This window comes from Hyperolius riggenbachi, chromosome 8 (genome assembly GCF_040937935.1).
Source record: "Hyperolius riggenbachi isolate aHypRig1 chromosome 8, aHypRig1.pri, whole genome shotgun sequence".
NCBI classification, from domain to species: Eukaryota; Metazoa; Chordata; class Amphibia; order Anura; family Hyperoliidae; genus Hyperolius; species Hyperolius riggenbachi.
The window spans coordinates 90,206,765-90,224,399 of record NC_090653.1 but is presented as its reverse complement, the minus strand read 5'-3'; the positions used below and the strand labels follow the sequence as shown (position 1 = coordinate 90,224,399).

General features: G+C 43.0%; 18 non-coding genes across 18 annotated transcripts; 7 read left to right on the top strand and 11 right to left on the bottom strand.

Annotated features, from left to right (window-relative positions):
- Positions 1–668: 668 nt before the first annotated feature.
- TRNAL-CAA (transfer RNA leucine (anticodon CAA)) lies at positions 669–778 on the bottom strand. Its single transcript has 2 exons — positions 741–778; positions 669–714 (listed from the first exon to the last, which is right to left on the bottom strand). It is a non-coding gene; the product is annotated as a tRNA-Leu (tRNA).
- Positions 779–2,281: 1,503 nt separating this feature from the next.
- On the bottom strand, positions 2,282–2,391 carry TRNAL-CAA (transfer RNA leucine (anticodon CAA)). Its single transcript has 2 exons — positions 2,354–2,391; positions 2,282–2,327 (listed from the first exon to the last, which is right to left on the bottom strand). It is a non-coding gene; the product is annotated as a tRNA-Leu (tRNA).
- A 276-nt stretch (positions 2,392–2,667) lies between these two features.
- On the top strand, positions 2,668–2,740 carry TRNAQ-UUG (transfer RNA glutamine (anticodon UUG)). The gene has a single exon. It is a non-coding gene; the product is annotated as a tRNA-Gln (tRNA).
- A 1,154-nt stretch (positions 2,741–3,894) lies between these two features.
- Positions 3,895–4,004, bottom strand: TRNAL-CAA (transfer RNA leucine (anticodon CAA)). The gene is made up of 2 exons: positions 3,967–4,004; positions 3,895–3,940 (listed from the first exon to the last, which is right to left on the bottom strand). It is a non-coding gene; the product is annotated as a tRNA-Leu (tRNA).
- A 1,503-nt stretch (positions 4,005–5,507) lies between these two features.
- On the bottom strand, positions 5,508–5,617 carry TRNAL-CAA (transfer RNA leucine (anticodon CAA)). The gene is made up of 2 exons: positions 5,580–5,617; positions 5,508–5,553 (listed from the first exon to the last, which is right to left on the bottom strand). It is a non-coding gene; the product is annotated as a tRNA-Leu (tRNA).
- Positions 5,618–5,892: 275 nt separating this feature from the next.
- Positions 5,893–5,965, top strand: TRNAR-UCG (transfer RNA arginine (anticodon UCG)). The gene has a single exon. It is a non-coding gene; the product is annotated as a tRNA-Arg (tRNA).
- A 1,154-nt stretch (positions 5,966–7,119) lies between these two features.
- Positions 7,120–7,229, bottom strand: TRNAL-CAA (transfer RNA leucine (anticodon CAA)). The gene is made up of 2 exons: positions 7,192–7,229; positions 7,120–7,165 (listed from the first exon to the last, which is right to left on the bottom strand). It is a non-coding gene; the product is annotated as a tRNA-Leu (tRNA).
- A 276-nt stretch (positions 7,230–7,505) lies between these two features.
- Positions 7,506–7,578, top strand: TRNAR-UCG (transfer RNA arginine (anticodon UCG)). The gene has a single exon. It is a non-coding gene; the product is annotated as a tRNA-Arg (tRNA).
- Positions 7,579–8,732: 1,154 nt separating this feature from the next.
- Positions 8,733–8,842, bottom strand: TRNAL-CAA (transfer RNA leucine (anticodon CAA)). The gene is made up of 2 exons: positions 8,805–8,842; positions 8,733–8,778 (listed from the first exon to the last, which is right to left on the bottom strand). It is a non-coding gene; the product is annotated as a tRNA-Leu (tRNA).
- Positions 8,843–10,345: 1,503 nt separating this feature from the next.
- TRNAL-CAA (transfer RNA leucine (anticodon CAA)) lies at positions 10,346–10,455 on the bottom strand. The gene is made up of 2 exons: positions 10,418–10,455; positions 10,346–10,391 (listed from the first exon to the last, which is right to left on the bottom strand). It is a non-coding gene; the product is annotated as a tRNA-Leu (tRNA).
- Positions 10,456–10,730: 275 nt separating this feature from the next.
- TRNAR-UCG (transfer RNA arginine (anticodon UCG)) lies at positions 10,731–10,803 on the top strand. The gene has a single exon. It is a non-coding gene; the product is annotated as a tRNA-Arg (tRNA).
- Positions 10,804–11,957: 1,154 nt separating this feature from the next.
- TRNAL-CAA (transfer RNA leucine (anticodon CAA)) lies at positions 11,958–12,067 on the bottom strand. The gene is made up of 2 exons: positions 12,030–12,067; positions 11,958–12,003 (listed from the first exon to the last, which is right to left on the bottom strand). It is a non-coding gene; the product is annotated as a tRNA-Leu (tRNA).
- Positions 12,068–12,343: 276 nt separating this feature from the next.
- Positions 12,344–12,416, top strand: TRNAR-UCG (transfer RNA arginine (anticodon UCG)). Its single transcript has one exon. It is a non-coding gene; the product is annotated as a tRNA-Arg (tRNA).
- A 1,154-nt stretch (positions 12,417–13,570) lies between these two features.
- On the bottom strand, positions 13,571–13,680 carry TRNAL-CAA (transfer RNA leucine (anticodon CAA)). The gene is made up of 2 exons: positions 13,643–13,680; positions 13,571–13,616 (listed from the first exon to the last, which is right to left on the bottom strand). It is a non-coding gene; the product is annotated as a tRNA-Leu (tRNA).
- Positions 13,681–15,183: 1,503 nt separating this feature from the next.
- Positions 15,184–15,293, bottom strand: TRNAL-CAA (transfer RNA leucine (anticodon CAA)). The gene is made up of 2 exons: positions 15,256–15,293; positions 15,184–15,229 (listed from the first exon to the last, which is right to left on the bottom strand). It is a non-coding gene; the product is annotated as a tRNA-Leu (tRNA).
- Positions 15,294–15,552: 259 nt separating this feature from the next.
- Positions 15,553–15,625, top strand: TRNAR-UCG (transfer RNA arginine (anticodon UCG)). Its single transcript has one exon. It is a non-coding gene; the product is annotated as a tRNA-Arg (tRNA).
- Positions 15,626–16,779: 1,154 nt separating this feature from the next.
- On the bottom strand, positions 16,780–16,889 carry TRNAL-CAA (transfer RNA leucine (anticodon CAA)). The gene is made up of 2 exons: positions 16,852–16,889; positions 16,780–16,825 (listed from the first exon to the last, which is right to left on the bottom strand). It is a non-coding gene; the product is annotated as a tRNA-Leu (tRNA).
- A 275-nt stretch (positions 16,890–17,164) lies between these two features.
- TRNAQ-UUG (transfer RNA glutamine (anticodon UUG)) lies at positions 17,165–17,237 on the top strand. The gene has a single exon. It is a non-coding gene; the product is annotated as a tRNA-Gln (tRNA).
- The last annotated feature ends 398 nt before the right edge of the window (positions 17,238–17,635 follow it).

Below are 17,635 nucleotides of genomic sequence, written 5' to 3'. Positions count from 1 at the left end.
CAAGTGGCACGATGCGATTCCTTCTTGTTGCAAGCTCAACAATTTCGAAAGGTTGCCTCGGTTCCCAATTTATATGAAGAGTTCTTGCCTGAAATTTGGAAAGTATGTCTGTCATTTCCTCTGAAAAGATATGATCCACACCGCAAATGGAACACTGCAATTGGTTTTCTTGCAACCTGAACTCTTTTCAAGGAAGGGTCCGTTGAAATTTCAACAAATGAGTCTTGTCAGAAGACGGAATAACCCCACCTCTTTCACCAAAGGTCAGAACATAGAGGGAAGACCTGTAAGTTATTGCCAAAACCTATCTCCTGAGTTCGGTCTCCTTACATATTTGTCACTTTACCTGTACACTAACCTTTTAAGATTTAGCAAAACAAATTGCCTCCAAAGCTTCTGATCCTGATGAAGTGAACTAGAAGAGAAGATGAGCTAACCCATATGACTGTAGGTGTGCCAAAGGGGATGGAATTTGTCAGTTTGTAAAACGTGTGTTAGAAAGCTTGTAGAAAAAAGTCGGCCTTGTTCCTTTTCTGCGAGATTTTCCAAAAGTCCATGTGAGGTTGCTGTTGAGAAGGCCCTTTGAAGAGCCTAGTAAACGAAAAGACCCAAGAGCTTGTTTTGGCAGGCCCGACCAATGTGCCATGATGGACAAAGTGAAAAAGCTCTGTCAGAAATGGGATTTGAACCCACGCCTCCATTCGGAGACCAGAAGGCCCATGAGAAGGGAAGAGAAGACTCTTGAGTTTGGCGCCTTAGACCACTCAGCCATCCTGACAAGCGGTGTACTATGTGCCCATGCAGCTGGCACAATGACTATACTTAACAGAGAAGAGAAAACCACAAACTTAGCCTAGAAGACTTCATGAACTCTGCAAGGCATGTTTTTTCTCTGAAAACACTCATCAAACTGCCATTTTGGATCACTGCAATACCTTAGACAGCAATGTCATGTGCCTGCTCTAACAAATGAAATCCTTTGTGCTCCTTGACTGTCTTTTCCTATGCGGTGGCTGTTTCCAGTGGAAAATGGTTTCTTCATAAAGAGGCATGAGACCGCGTGGCCTAATGGATAAGGCGTCTGACTTCGGATCAGAAGATTGAGAGTTCGCGTACCTTTGTGGTCGTTGAGCTCTGTTCTTGTCACTTCTGTAGAGTATTTGCTCCTCTTGTTGTAAATGTCTTCGGAGACTTTGCAAAAGCCTGTGCTTCCTCACTCATGCTTATCATTCAATCCCTGCCCTTGACTGTTTACAGCTACAAAGGTGGCTGCTTTTGCTGAGCTTTCACCACAATGTCAATGACGCTAACTCTTTTCTTACAACTTGTGCAAGTCCCAGCAAAGTTTTTACATCAACCTCAAATAAACACTGCTAGTCCACACTGGGATTCTAACCTTTGCCTTACTTTGAACCCAATACCCTGATGGACCTTGGAAGAGACTCTAAGTAAACTATATGACCCAGGGTTCAAACATTCATGGTGGCATCTCCCTTTCTGCTAAGCATTTTGTTTACTAACATGAGAAAATTAATTTCCTATATGATTTAGGAAATCATTGTCTGCAATTCTGCTGTAAGCCAGACTTTTACAAAGGTGCAGACACAGCATATCAAGTGGCACGATGCGATTCCTTCTTGTTGCAAGCTCAACAATTTCAAAAGGTTGCCTCGGTTCCCAATTTATATGAAGAGTTCTTGCCTGAAATTTGGAAAGTATGTCTGTCATTTCCTCTGAAAAGATATGATCCACACCGCAAATGGAACACTGCAATTGGTTTTCTTGCAACCTGAACTCTTTTCAAGGAAGGGTCCGTTGAAATTTCAACAAATGAGTCTTGTCAGAAGACGGAATAACCCCACCTCTTTCACCAAAGGTCAGAAGATACAGGGAAGACCTGTAAGTTATTGCCAAAACCTATCTCCTGAGTTCGGTCTCCTTACATATTTGTCACTTTACCTGTACACTAACCTTTTAAGATTTAGCAAAACAAATTGCCTCCAAAGCTTCTGATCCTGATGAAGTGAACTAGAAGAGAAGATGAGCTAACCCATATGACTGTAGGTGTGCCAAAGGGGATGGAATTTGTCAGTTTGTAAAACGTGTGTTAGAAAGCTTGTAGAAAAAAGTCGGCCTTGTTCCTTTTCTGCGAGATTTTCCAAAAGTCCATGTGAGGTTGCTGTTGAGAAGGCCCTTTGAAGAGCCTAGTAAACGAAAAGACCCAAGAGCTTGTTTTGGCAGGCCCGACCAATGTACCATGATGGACAAAGTGAAAAAGCTCTGTCAGAAGTGGGATTTGACCCCACGCCTCCATTCGGAGACCAGAAGGCCCATGAGAAGGGAAGAGAAGACTCTTGAGTTTGGCGCCTTAGACCACTCGGCCATCCTGACAAGCGGTGTACTATGTGCCCATGCAGCTGACACAATGACTATACTTAACAGAGAAGAGAAAACCACAAACTTAGCCTAGAAGACTTCATGAACACTGCAAGGCATGTTTTTTCTCTGAAAACACTCATCAAACTGCCATTTTGGATCACTGCAATACCTTAGACAGCAATGTCATGTGCCTGCTCTAACAAATGAAATCCTTTGTGCTCCTTGAGCGTCTTTTCCTATGCGGTGGCTGTTTCCAGTGGAAAATGGTTTCTTCATAAAGAGGCATGAGACCGCGTGGCCTAATGGATAAGGCGTCCGACTTTGGATCAGAAGATTGAGGGTTTGAGTCCCTTCGTGGTCGTTGAGCTCTGTTCTTGTCACTTCTGTAGAGTGTTTGCTCCTCTTGTTGTAAATGTCCTCGGAGACTTTGCAAAAGCCTGTGCTTCCTCACTCATGCTTATCATTCAATCCCTGCCCTTGACTGTTTACAGCTACAAAGGTGGCTGCTTTTGCTGAGCTTTCACCACAATGTTAATGACGCTAACTTTTTTCTTACAACTTGTGCAAGTCCCAGCAAAGTTTTTACATCAACCTCAAATAAACACTGCTAGTCCACACTGGGATTCTAACCTTTGCCTTACTTTGAACCCAATACCCTGATGGACCTTGGAAGAGACTCTAAGTAAACTATATGACCCAGGGTTCAAACATTCATGGTGGCATCTCCCTTTCTGCTAAGCATTTTGTTTACTAACATGAGAAAATGAATTTCCTATATGATTTAGGAAATCCTTGTCTGCAATTCTGCTGTAAGCCAGACTTTTACAAAGGTGCAGACACAGCATGTCAAGTGGCACGATGCGATTCCTTCTTGTTGCAAGCTCAACAATTTCGAAAGGTTGCCTCGGTTCCCAATTTATATGAAGAGTTCTTGCCTGAAATTTGGAAAGTATGTCTGTCATTTCCTCTGAAAAGATATGATCCACACCGCAAATGGAACACTGCAATTGGTTTTCTTGCAACCTGAACTCTTTTCAAGGAAGGGTCCGTTGAAATTTCAACAAATGAGTCTTGTCAGAAGACGGAATAACCCCACCTCTTTCACCAAAGGTCAGAACATAGAGGGAAGACCTGTAAGTTATTGCCAAAACCTATCTCCTGAGTTCGGTCTCCTTACATATTTGTCACTTTACCTGTACACTAACCTTTTAAGATTTAGCAAAACAAATTGCCTCCAAAGCTTCTGATCCTGATGAAGTGAACTAGAAGAGAAGATGAGCTAACCCATATGACTGTAGGTGTGCCAAAGGGGATGGAATTTGTCAGTTTGTAAAACGTGTGTTAGAAAGCTTGTAGAAAAAAGTCGGCCTTGTTCCTTTTCTGCGAGATTTTCCAAAAGTCCATGTGAGGTTGCTGTTGAGAAGGCCCTTTGAAGAGCCTAGTAAACGAAAAGACCCAAGAGCTTGTTTTGGCAGGCCCGACCAATGTGCCATGATGGACAAAGTGAAAAAGCTCTGTCAGAAATGGGATTTGAACCCACGCCTCCATTCGGAGACCAGAAGGCCAATGAGAAGGGAAGAGAAGACTCTTGAGTTTGGCGCCTTAGACCACTCAGCCATCCTGACAAGCGGTGTACTATGTGCCCATGCAGCTGGCACAATGACTATACTTAACAGAGAAGAGAAAACCACAAACTTAGCCTAGAAGACTTCATGAACACTGCAAGGCATGTTTTTTCTCTGAAAACACTCATCAAACTGCCATTTTGGATCACTGCAATACCTTAGACAGCAATGTCATGTGCCTGCTCTAACAAATGAAATCCTTTGTGCTCCTTGAGTGTCTTTTCCTATGCGGTGGCTGTTTCCAGTGGAAAATGGTTTCTTCATAAAGAGGCATGAGACCGCGTGGCCTAATGGATAAGGCGTCTGACTTCGGATCAGAAGATTGAGAGTTCGCGTACCTTTGTGGTCGTTGAGCTCTGTTCTTGTCACTTCTGTAGAGTATTTGCTCCTCTTGTTGTAAATGTCCTCGGAGACTTTGCAAAAGCCTGTGCTTCCTCACTCATGCTTATCATTCAATCCCTGCCCTTGACTGTTTACAGCTACAAAGGTGGCTGCTTTTGCTGAGCTTTCACCACAATGTCAATGACGCTAACTCTTTTCTTACAACTTGTGCAAGTCCCAGCAAAGTTTTTACATCAACCTCGAATAAACACTGCTAGTCCACACTGGGATTCTAACCTTTGCCTTACTTTGAACCCAATACCCTGATGGACCTTGGAAGAGACTCTAAGTAAACTATATGACCCAGGGTTCAAACATTCATGGTGGCATCTCCCTTTCTGCTAAGCATTTTGTTTACTAACATGAGAAAATTAATTTCCTATATGATTTAGGAAATCATTGTCTGCAATTCTGCTGTAAGCCAGACTTTTACAAAGGTGCAGACACAACATGTCAAGTGGCACGATGCGATTCCTTCTTGTTGCAAGCTCAACAATTTCAAAAGGTTGCCTCGGTTCCCAATTTATATGAAGAGTTCTTGCCTGAAATTTGGAAAGTATGTCTGTCATTTCCTCTGAAAAGATATGATCCACACCGCAAATGGAACACTGCAATTGGTTTTCTTGCAACCTGAACTCTTTTCAAGGAAGGGTCCGTTGAAATTTCAACAAATGAGTCTTGTCAGAAGACGGAATAACCCCACCTCTTTCACCAAAGGTCAGAAGATACAGGGAAGACCTGTAAGTTATTGCCAAAACCTATCTCCTGAGTTCGGTCTCCTTACATATTTGTCACTTTACCTGTACACTAACCTTTTAAGATTTAGCAAAACAAATTGCCTCCAAAGCTTCTGATCCTGATGAAGTGAACTAGAAGAGAAGATGAGCTAACCCATATGACTGTAGGTGTGCCAAAGGGGATGGAATTTGTCAGTTTGTAAAACGTGTGTTAGAAAGCTTGTAGAAAAAAGTCGGCCTTGTTCCTTTTCTGCGAGATTTTCCAAAAGTCCATGTGAGGTTGCTGTTGAGAAGGCCCTTTGAAGAGCCTAGTAAACGAAAAGACCCAAGAGCTTGTTTTGGCAGGCCCGACCAATGTACCATGATGGACAAAGTAAAAATGCTCTGTCAGAAGTGGGATTTGAACCCACGCCTCCATTCGGAGACCAGAAGGCCCATGAGAAGGGAAGAGAAGACTCTTGAGTCTGGCGCCTTAGACCACTCGGGCATCCTGACAAGCGGTGTACTATGTGCCCATGCAGCTGGCACAATGACTATACTTAACAGAGAAGAGACAACCACAAACTTAGCCTAGAAGACTTCATGAACACTGCAAGGCATGTTTTTTCTCTGAAAACACTCATCAAACTGCCATTTTGGATCACTGCAATACCTTAGACAGCAATGTCATGTGCCTGCTCTAACAAATGAAATCTTTGTGCTCCTTGAGCGTCTTTTCCTATGCGGTGGCTGTTTCCAGTGGAAAATGGTTTCTTCATAAAGAGGCATGAGACCGCGTGGCCTAATGGATAAGGCGTCTGACTTCGGATCAGAAGATTGAGGGTTCGAGTCCCTTCGTGGTCGTTGAGCTCTGTTCTTGTTACTTCTGTAGAGTATTTGCTCCTCTTGTTGTAAATGTCCTCGGAGACTTTGCAAAAGCCTGTGCTTCCTCACTCATGCTTATCATTCAATCCCTGCCCTTGACTGTTTACAGCTACAAAGGTGGCTGCTTTTGCTGAGCTTTCACCACAATGTCAATGACGCTAACTCTTTTCTTACAACTTGTGCAAGTCCCAGCAAAGTTTTTACATCAACCTCAAATAAACACTGCTAGTCCACACTGGGATTCTAACCTTTGCCTTACTTTGAACCCAATACCCTGATGGACCTTGGAAGAGACTCTAAGTAAACTATATGACCCAGGGTTCAAACATTCATGGTGGCATCTCCCTTTCTGCTAAGCATTTTGTTTACTAACATGAGAAAATTAATTTCCTATATGATTTAGGAAATCATTGTCTGCAATTCTGCTGTAAGCCAGACTTTTACAAAGGTGCAGACACAGCATGTCAAGTGGCACGATGCGATTCCTTCTTGTTGCAAGCTCAACAATTTCAAAAAGTTGCCTCGGTTCCCAATTTATATGAAGAGTTCTTGCCTGAAATTTGGAAAGTATGTCTGTCATTTCCTCTGAAAAGATATGATCCACACCGCAAATGGAACACTGCAATTGGTTTTCTTGCAACCTGAACTCTTTTCAAGGAAGGGTCCGTTGAAATTTCAACAAATGAGTCTTGTCAGAAGACGGAATAACCCCACCTCTTTCACCAAAGGTCAGAACATACAGGGAAGACCTGTAAGTTATTGCCAAAACCTATCTCCTGAGTTCGGTCTCCTTACATATTTGTCACTTTACCTGTACACTAACCTTTTAAGATTTAGCAAAACAAATTGCCTCCAAAGCTTCTGATCCTGATGAAGTGAACTAGAAGAGAAGATGAGCTAACCCATATGACTGTAGGTGTGCCAAAGGGGATGGAATTTGTCAGTTTGTAAAACGTGTGTTAGAAAGCTTGTAGAAAAAAGTCGGCCTTGTTCCTTTTCTGCGAGATTTTCCAAAAGTCCATGTGAGGTTGCTGTTGAGAAGGCCCTTTGAAGAGCCTAGTAAACGAAAAGACCCAAGAGCTTGTTTTGGCAGGCCCGACCAATGTGCCATGATGGACAAAGTGAAAAAGCTGTGTCAGAAGTGGGATTTGAACCCACGCCTCCATTCGGAGACCAGAAGGCCCATGAGAAGGGAAGAGAAGCCTCTTGAGTTTGACGCCTTAGACCACTCGGCAATCCTGACAAGCGGTGTACTATGTGCCCATGCAGCTGGCACAATGACTATACTTAACAGAGAAGAGAAAACCACAAACTTAGCCTAGAAGACTTCATGAACACTGCAAGGCATGTTTTTTCTCTGAAAACACTCATCAAACTGCCATTTTGGATCACTGCAATACCTTAGACAGCAATGTCATGTGCCTGCTCTAACAAATGAAATCCTTTGTGCTCCTTGAGCGTCTTTTCCTATGCGGTGGCTGTTTCCAGTGGAAAATGGTTTCTTCATAAAGAGGCATGAGACCGCGTGGCCTAATGGATAAGGCGTCTGACTTCGGATCAGAAGATTGAGGGTTTGAGTCCCTTTGCGGTTGTTGAGCTTTGTTCTTGTCACTTCTGTAGAGTGTTTGCTCCTCTTGTTGTAAATGTCCTCGGAGACTTTGCAAAAGCCTGTGCTTCCTCACTCATGCTTATCATTCAATCCCTGCCCTTGACTGTTTACAGCTACAAAGGTGGCTGCTTTTGGTGAGCTTTCACCACAATGTTAATGACGCTAACTCTTTTCTTACAACTTGTGCAAGTCCCAGCAAAGTTTTTACATCAACCTCAAATAAACACTGCTAGTCCACACTGGGATTCTAACCTTTGCCTTACTTTGAACCCAATACCCTGATGGACCTTGGAAGAGACTCTAAGTAAACTATATGACCCAGGGTTCAAACATTCATGGTGGCATCTCCCTTTCTGCTAAGCATTTTGTTTACTAACATGAGAAAATGAATTTCCTATATGATGTAGGAAATCCTTGTCTGCAATTCTGCTGTAAGCCAGACTTTTACAAAGGTGCAGACACAGCATGTCAAGTGGCACGATGCGATTCCTTCTTGTTGCAAGCTCAACAATTTCGAAAGGTTGCCTCGGTTCCCAATTTATATGAAGAGTTCTTGCCTGAAATTTGGAAAGTATGTCTGTCATTTCCTCTGAAAAGATATGATCCACACCGCAAATGGAACACTGCAATTGGTTTTCTTGCAACCTGAACTCTTTTCAAGGAAGGGTCCGTTGAAATTTCAACAAATGAGTCTTGTCAGAAGACGGAATAACCCCACCTCTTTCACCAAAGGTCAGAACATAGAGGGAAGACCTGTAAGTTATTGCCAAAACCTATCTCCTGAGTTCGGTCTCCTTACATATTTGTCACTTTACCTGTACACTAACCTTTTAAGATTTAGCAAAACAAATTGCCTCCAAAGCTTCTGATCCTGATGAAGTGAACTAGAAGAGAAGATGAGCTAACCCATATGACTGTAGGTGTGCCAAAGGGGATGGAATTTGTCAGTTTGTAAAACGTGTGTTAGAAAGCTTGTAGAAAAAAGTCGGCCTTGTTCCTTTTCTGCGAGATTTTCCAAAAGTCCATGTGAGGTTGCTGTTGAGAAGGCCCTTTGAAGAGCCTAGTAAACGAAAAGACCCAAGAGCTTGTTTTGGCAGGCCCGACCAATGTGCCATGATGGACAAAGTGAAAAAGCTCTGTCAGAAATGGGATTTGAACCCACGCCTCCATTCAGAGACCAGAAGGCCCATGAGAAGGGAAGAGAAGACTCTTGAGTTTGGCGCCTTAGACCACTCAGCCATCCTGACAAGCGGTGTACTATGTGCCCATGCAGCTGGCACAATGACTATACTTAACAGAGAAGAGAAAACCACAAACTTAGCCTAGAAGACTTCATGAACACTGCAAGGCATGTTTTTTCTCTGAAAACACTCATCAAACTGCCATTTTGGATCACTGCAATACCTTAGACAGCAATGTCATGTGCCTGCTCTAACAAATGAAATCCTTTGTGCTCCTTGAGTGTCTTTTCCTATGCGGTGGCTGTTTCCAGTGGAAAATGGTTTCTTCATAAAGAGGCATGAGACCGCGTGGCCTAATGGATAAGGCGTCTGACTTCGGATCAGAAGATTGAGAGTTCGCGTACCTTTGTGGTCGTTGAGCTCTGTTCTTGTCACTTCTGTAGAGTATTTGCTCCTCTTGTTGTAAATGTCCTCGGAGACTTTGCAAAAGCCTGTGCTTCCTCACTCATGCTTATCATTCAATCCCTGCCCTTGACTGTTTACAGCTACAAAGGTGGCTGCTTTTGCTGAGCTTTCACCACAATGTCAATGACGCTAACTCTTTTCTTACAACTTGTGCAAGTCCCAGCAAAGTTTTTACATCAACCTCAAATAAACACTGCTAGTCCACACTGGGATTCTAACCTTTGCCTTACTTTGAACCCAATACCCTGATGGACCTTGGAAGAGACTCTAAGTAAACTATATGACCCAGGGTTCAAACATTCATGGTGGCATCTCCCTTTCTGCTAAGCATTTTGTTTACTAACATGAGAAAATTAATTTCCTATATGATTTAGGAAATCATTGTCTGCAATTCTGCTGTAAGCCAGACTTTTACAAAGGTGCAGACACAACATGTCAAGTGGCACGATGCGATTCCTTCTTGTTGCAAGCTCAACAATTTCAAAAGGTTGCCTCGGTTCCCAATTTATATGAAGAGTTCTTGCCTGAAATTTGGAAAGTATGTCTGTCATTTCCTCTGAAAAGATATGATCCACACCGCAAATGGAACACTGCAATTGGTTTTCTTGCAACCTGAACTCTTTTCAAGGAAGGGTCCGTTGAAATTTCAACAAATGAGTCTTGTCAGAAGACGGAATAACCCCACCTCTTTCACCAAAGGTCAGAAGATACAGGGAAGACCTGTAAGTTATTGCCAAAACCTATCTCCTGAGTTCGGTCTCCTTACATATTTGTCACTTTACCTGTACACTAACCTTTTAAGATTTAGCAAAACAAATTGCCTCCAAAGCTTCTGATCCTGATGAAGTGAACTAGAAGAGAAGATGAGCTAACCCATATGACTGTAGGTGTGCCAAAGGGGATGGAATTTGTCAGTTTGTAAAACGTGTGTTAGAAAGCTTGTAGAAAAAAGTCGGCCTTGTTCCTTTTCTGCGAGATTTTCCAAAAGTCCATGTGAGGTTGCTGTTGAGAAGGCCCTTTGAAGAGCCTAGTAAACGAAAAGACCCAAGAGCTTGTTTTGGCAGTCCCGACCAATGTACCATGATGGACAAAGTAAAAAAGCTCTGTCAGAAGTGGGATTTGAACCCACGCCTCCATTCGGAGACCAGAAGGCCCATGAGAAGGGAAGAGAAGACTCTTGAGTCTGGCGCCTTAGACCACTCGGGCATCCTGACAAGCGGTGTACTATGTGCCCATGCAGCTGGCACAATGACTATACTTAACAGAGAAGAGACAACCACAAACTTAGCCTAGAAGACTTCATGAACACTGCAAGGCATGTTTTTTCTCTGAAAACACTCATCAAACTGCCATTTTGGATCACTGCAATACCTTAGACAGCAATGTCATGTGCCTGCTCTAACAAATGAAATCTTTGTGCTCCTTGAGCGTCTTTTCCTATGCGGTGGCTGTTTCCAGTGGAAAATGGTTTCTTCATAAAGAGGAATGAGACCGCGTGGCCTAATGGATAAGGCGTCTGACTTCGGATCAGAAGATTGAGGGTTCGAGTCCCTTCGTGGTCGTTGAGCTCTGTTCTTGTTACTTCTGTAGAGTATTTGCTCCTCTTGTTGTAAATGTCCTCGGAGACTTTGCAAAAGCCTGTGCTTCCTCACTCATGCTTATCATTCAATCCCTGCCCTTGACTGTTTACAGCTACAAAGGTGGCTGCTTTTGCTGAGCTTTCACCACAATGTCAATGACGCTAACTCTTTTCTTACAACTTGTGCAAGTCCCAGCAAAGTTTTTACATCAACCTCAAATAAACACTGCTAGTCCACACTGGGATTCTAACCTTTGCCTTACTTTGAACCCAATACCCTGATGGACCTTGGAAGAGACTCTAAGTAAACTATATGACCCAGGGTTCAAACATTCATGGTGGCATCTCCCTTTCTGCTAAGCATTTTGTTTACTAACATGAGAAAATTAATTTCCTATATGATTTAGGAAATCATTGTCTGCAATTCTGCTGTAAGCCAGACTTTTACAAAGGTGCAGACACAGCATGTCAAGTGGCACGATGCGATTCCTTCTTGTTGCAAGCTCAACAATTTCAAAAAGTTGCCTCGGTTCCCAATTTATATGAAGAGTTCTTGCCTGAAATTTGGAAAGTATGTCTGTCATTTCCTCTGAAAAGATATGATCCACACCGCAAATGGAACACTGCAATTGGTTTTCTTGCAACCTGAACTCTTTTCAAGGAAGGGTCCGTTGAAATTTCAACAAATGAGTCTTGTCAGAAGACGGAATAACCCCACCTCTTTCACCAAAGGTCAGAACATACAGGGAAGACCTGTAAGTTATTGCCAAAACCTATCTCCTGAGTTCGGTCTCCTTACATATTTGTCACTTTACCTGTACACTAACCTTTTAAGATTTAGCAAAACAAATTGCCTCCAAAGCTTCTGATCCTGATGAAGTGAACTAGAAGAGAAGATGAGCTAACCCATATGACTGTAGGTGTGCCAAAGGGGATGGAATTTGTCAGTTTGTAAAACGTGTGTTAGAAAGCTTGTAGAAAAAAGTCGGCCTTGTTCCTTTTCTGCGAGATTTTCCAAAAGTCCATGTGAGGTTGCTGTTGAGAAGGCCCTTTGAAGAGCCTAGTAAACGAAAAGACCCAAGAGCTTGTTTTGGCAGGCCCGACCAATGTGCCATGATGGACAAAGTGAAAAAGCTGTGTCAGAAGTGGGATTTGAACCCACGCCTCCATTCGGAGACCAGAAGGCCCATGAGAAGGGAAGAGAAGCCTCTTGAGTTTGACGCCTTAGACCACTCGGCAATCCTGACAAGCGGTGTACTATGTGCCCATGCAGCTGGCACAATGACTATACTTAACAGAGAAGAGAAAACCACAAACTTAGCCTAGAAGACTTCATGAACACTGCAAGGCATGTTTTTTCTCTGAAAACACTCATCAAACTGCCATTTTGGATCACTGCAATACCTTAGACAGCAATGTCATGTGCCTGCTCTAACAAATGAAATCCTTTGTGCTCCTTGAGCGTCTTTTCCTATGCGGTGGCTGTTTCCAGTGGAAAATGGTTTCTTCATAAAGAGGCATGAGACCGCGTGGCCTAATGGATAAGGCGTCTGACTTCGGATCAGAAGATTGAGGGTTTGAGTCCCTTTGCGGTTGTTGAGCTTTGTTCTTGTCACTTCTGTAGAGTGTTTGCTCCTCTTGTTGTAAATGTCCTCGGAGACTTTGCAAAAGCCTGTGCTTCCTCACTCATGCTTATCATTCAATCCCTGCCCTTGACTGTTTACAGCTACAAAGGTGGCTGCTTTTGGTGAGCTTTCACCACAATGTTAATGACGCTAACTCTTTTCTTACAACTTGTGCAAGTCCCAGCAAAGTTTTTACATCAACCTCAAATAAACACTGCTAGTCCACACTGGGATTCTAACCTTTGCCTTACTTTGAACCCAATACCCTGATGGACCTTGGAAGAGACTCTAAGTAAACTATATGACCCAGGGTTCAAACATTCATGGTGGCATCTCCCTTTCTGCTAAGCATTTTGTTTACTAACATGAGAAAATGAATTTCCTATATGATTTAGGAAATCCTTGTCTGCAATTCTGCTGTAAGCCAGACTTTTACAAAGGTGCAGACACAGCATGTCAAGTGGCACGATGCGATTCCTTCTTGTTGCAAGCTCAACAATTTCGAAAGGTTGCCTCGGTTCCCAATTTATATGAAGAGTTCTTGCCTGAAATTTGGAAAGTATGTCTGTCATTTCCTCTGAAAAGATATGATCCACACCGCAAATGGAACACTGCAATTGGTTTTCTTGCAACCTGAACTCTTTTCAAGGAAGGGTCCGTTGAAATTTCAACAAATGAGTCTTGTCAGAAGACGGAATAACCCCACCTCTTTCACCAAAGGTCAGAACATAGAGGGAAGACCTGTAAGTTATTGCCAAAACCTATCTCCTGAGTTCGGTCTCCTTACATATTTGTCACTTTACCTGTACACTAACCTTTTAAGATTTAGCAAAACAAATTGCCTCCAAAGCTTCTGATCCTGATGAAGTGAACTAGAAGAGAAGATGAGCTAACCCATATGACTGTAGGTGTGCCAAAGGGGATGGAATTTGTCAGTTTGTAAAACGTGTGTTAGAAAGCTTGTAGAAAAAAGTCGGCCTTGTTCCTTTTCTGCGAGATTTTCCAAAAGTCCATGTGAGGTTGCTGTTGAGAAGGCCCTTTGAAGAGCCTAGTAAACGAAAAGACCCAAGAGCTTGTTTTGGCAGGCCCGACCAATGTGCCATGATGGACAAAGTGAAAAAGCTCTGTCAGAAATGGGATTTGAACCCACGCCTCCATTCAGAGACCAGAAGGCCCATGAGAAGAGAAGAGAAGACTCTTGAGTTTGGCGCCTTAGACCACTCAGCCATCCTGACAAGCGGTGTACTATGTGCCCATGCAGCTGGCACAATGACTATACTTAACAGAGAAGAGAAAACCACAAACTTAGCCTAGAAGACTTCATGAACACTGCAAGGCATGTTTTTTCTCTGAAAACACTCATCAAACTGCCATTTTGGATCACTGCAATACCTTAGACAGCAATGTCATGTGCCTGCTCTAACAAATGAAATCCTTTGTGCTCCTTGAGTGTCTTTTCCTATGCGGTGGCTGTTTCCAGTGGAAAATGGTTTCTTCATAAAGAGGCATGAGACCGCGTGGCCTAATGGATAAGGCGTCTGACTTCGGATCAGAAGATTGAGAGTTCGCGTACCTTTGTGGTCGTTGAGCTCTGTTCTTGTCACTTCTGTAGAGTATTTGCTCCTCTTGTTGTAAATGTCCTCGGAGACTTTGCAAAAGCCTGTGCTTCCTCACTCATGCTTATCATTCAATCCCTGCCCTTGACTGTTTACAGCTACAAAGGTGGCTGCTTTTGCTGAGCTTTCACCACAATGTCAATGACGCTAACTCTTTTCTTACAACTTGTGCAAGTCCCAGCAAAGTTTTTACATCAACCTCAAATAAACACTGCTAGTCCACACTGGGATTCTAACCTTTGCCTTACTTTGAACCCAATACCCTGATGGACCTTGGAAGAGACTCTAAGTAAACTATATGACCCAGGGTTCAAACATTCATGGTGGCATCTCCCTTTCTGCTAAGCATTTTGTTTACTAACATGAGAAAATGAATTTCCTATATGATTTAGGAAATCCTTGTCTGCAATTCTGCTGTAAGCCAGACTTTTACAAAGGTGCAGACACAGCATGTCAAGTGGCACGATGCGATTCCTTCTTGTTGCAAGCTCAACAATTTCAAAAGGTTGCCTCGGTTCCCAATTTATATGAAGAGTTCTTGCCTGAAATTTGCAAAGTATGTCTGTCATTTCCTCTGAAAAGATATGATCCACACCGCAAATGGAACACTGCAATTGGTTTTCTTGCAACCTGAACTCTTTTCAAGGAAGGGTCCGTTGAAATTTCAACAAATGAGTCTTGTCAGAAGAGGGAATAACCCCACCTCTTTCACCAAAGGTCAGAACATACAGGGAAGACCTGTAAGTTACTGCCAAAACCTATCTCCTGAGTTCGGTCTCCTTACATATTTGTCACTTTACCTGTACACTAACCTTTTAAGATTTAGCAAAACAAATTGCCTCCAAAGCTTCTGATCCTGATGAAGTGAACTAGAAGAGAAGATGAGCTAACCCATATGACTTTAGGTGTGCCAAAGGGGATGGAATTTGTCAGTTTGTAAAACGTGTGTTAGAAAGCTTGTAGAAAAAAGTCGGCCTTGTTCCTTTTCTGCGAGATTTTCCAAAAGTCCATGTGAGGTTGCTGTTGAGAAGGCCCTTTGAAGAGCCTAGTAAACGAAAAGACCCAAGAGCTTGTTTTGGCAGGCCCGACCAATGTGCCATAATAGACAAAGTGAAAAAGCTCTGTCAGAAGTGGGATTTGAACCCACGCTTCCATTTGGAGACCAGAAGGCCCATGAGAAGGGAAGAGAAGCCTCTTGAGTCTGGCGCCTTAGACCACCCGGCCATCCTGACAAGCGGTGTACTATGTACCCATGCAGCTGGCACAATGACTATACTTAACAGAGAAGAGACAACCACAAACTTAGCCTAGAAGACTTCATGAACACTGCAAGGCATGTTTTTTCTCTGAAAACACTCATCAAACTGCCATTTTGGATCACTGCAATACCTTAGACAGCAATGTCATGTGCCTGCTCTAACAAATGAAATCCTTTGTGCTCCTTGAGCGTCTTTTCCTATGCGGTGGCTGTTTCTTCATAAAGAGGCATGAGACCGCGTGGCCTAATGGATAAGGCGTCTGACTTCGGATCAGAAGATTGAGGGTTTGAGTCCCTTCGCGGTCGTTGAGCTCTGTTCTTGTCACTTCTGTAGAGTGTTTGCTCCTCTTGTTGTAAATGTCCTCGGAGACTTTGCAAAAGCCTGTGCTTCCTCACTCATGCTTATCATTCAATCCCTGCCCTTGACTGTTTACAGCTACAAAGGTGGCTGATTTTGCTGAGCTTTCACCACAATGTTAATGACGCTAACTCTTTTCTTACAACTTGTGCAAGTCCCAGCAAAGTTTTTACATCAACCTCAAATAAACACTGCTGGTCCACACTGGGATTCTAACCTTTGCCTTACTTTGAACCCAATACCCTGATGGACCTTGGAAGAGACTCTAAGTAAACTATATGACCCAGGGTTCAAACATTCATGGTGGCATCTCCCTTTCTGCTAAGCATTTTGTTTACTAACATGAGAAAATGAATTTCCTATATGATTTAGGAAATCCTTGTCTGCAATTCTGCTGTAAGCCAGACTTTTACAAAGGTGCAGACACAGCATGTCAAGTGGCACGATGCGATTCCTTCTTGTTGCAAGCTCAACAATTTCGAAAGGTTGCCTCGGTTCCCAATTTATATGAAGAGTTCTTGCCTGAAATTTGGAAAGTATGTCTGTCATTTCCTCTGAAAAGATATGATCCACACCGCAAATGGAACACTGCAATTGGTTTTCTTGCAACCTGAACTCTTTTCAATGAAGGGTCCGTTGAAATTTCAACAAATGAGTCTTGTCAGAAGTCGGAATAACCCCACCTCTTTCACCAAAGGTCAGAACATAGAGGGAAGACCTGTAAGTTATTGCCAAAACCTATCTCCTGAGTTCGGTCTCCTTACATATTTGTCACTTTACCTGTACACTAACCTTTTAAGATTTAGCAAAACAAATTGCCTCCAAAGCTTCTGATCCTGATGAAGTGAACTAGAAGAGAAGATGAGCTAACCCATATGACTGTAGGTGTGCCAAAGGGGATGGAATTTGTCAGTTTGTAAAACGTGTGTTAGAAAGCTTGTAGAAAAAAGTCGGCCTTGTTCCTTTTCTGCGAGATTTTCCAAAAGTCCATGTGAGGTTGCTGTTGAGAAGGCCCTTTGAAGAGCCTAGTAAACGAAAAGACCCAAGAGCTTGTTTTGGCAGGCCCGACCAATGTGCCATGATGGACAAAGTGAAAAAGCTCTGTCAGAAGTGGGATTTGAACCCACGCCTCCATTCGGAGACCAGAAGGCCCATGAGAAGGGAAGAGAAGATTCTTGAGTTTGGCGCCTTAGACCACTCGGCCATCCTGACAAGCGGTGTACTATGTGCCCATGCAGCTGGCACAATGACTATACTTAACAGAGAAGAGAAAACCACAAACTTAGCCTAGAAGACTTCATGAACACTGCAAGGCATGTTTTTTCTCTGAAAACACTCATCAAACTGCCATTTTGGATCACTGCAATACCTTAGACAGCAATGTCATGTGCCTGCTCTAACAAATGAAATCTTTGTGCTCCTTGAGCGTCTTTTCCTATGCGGTGGCTGTTTCCAGTGGAAAATGGTTTCTTCATAAAGAGGCATGAGACCGCGTGGCCTAATGGATAAGGCGTCTGACTTTGAATCAGAAGATTGAGAGTTTGAGTCCCTTCGTGGTCGTTAAGCTCTGTTCTTGTGACTTCTGTAGAGTATTTGCTCCTCTTGTTGTAAATGTACTCAGAGACTTTGCAAAAGCCTGTGCTTCCTCACTCATGCTTATCATTCAATCCCTGCCCTTGACTGTTTACAGCTACAAAGGTGGCTGCTTTTGCTGAGCTTTCACCACAATGTCAATGACGCTAACTCTTTTCTTACAACTTGTGCAAGTCCCAGCAAAGTTTTTACATCAACCTCAAATAAACACTGCTAGTCCACACTGGGATTCTAACCTTTGCCTTACTTTGAACCCAATACCCTGATGGACCTTGGAAGAGACTCTAAGTAAACTATATGACCCAGGGTTCAAACATTCATGGTGGCATCTCCCTTTCTGCTAAGCATTTTGTTTACTAACATGA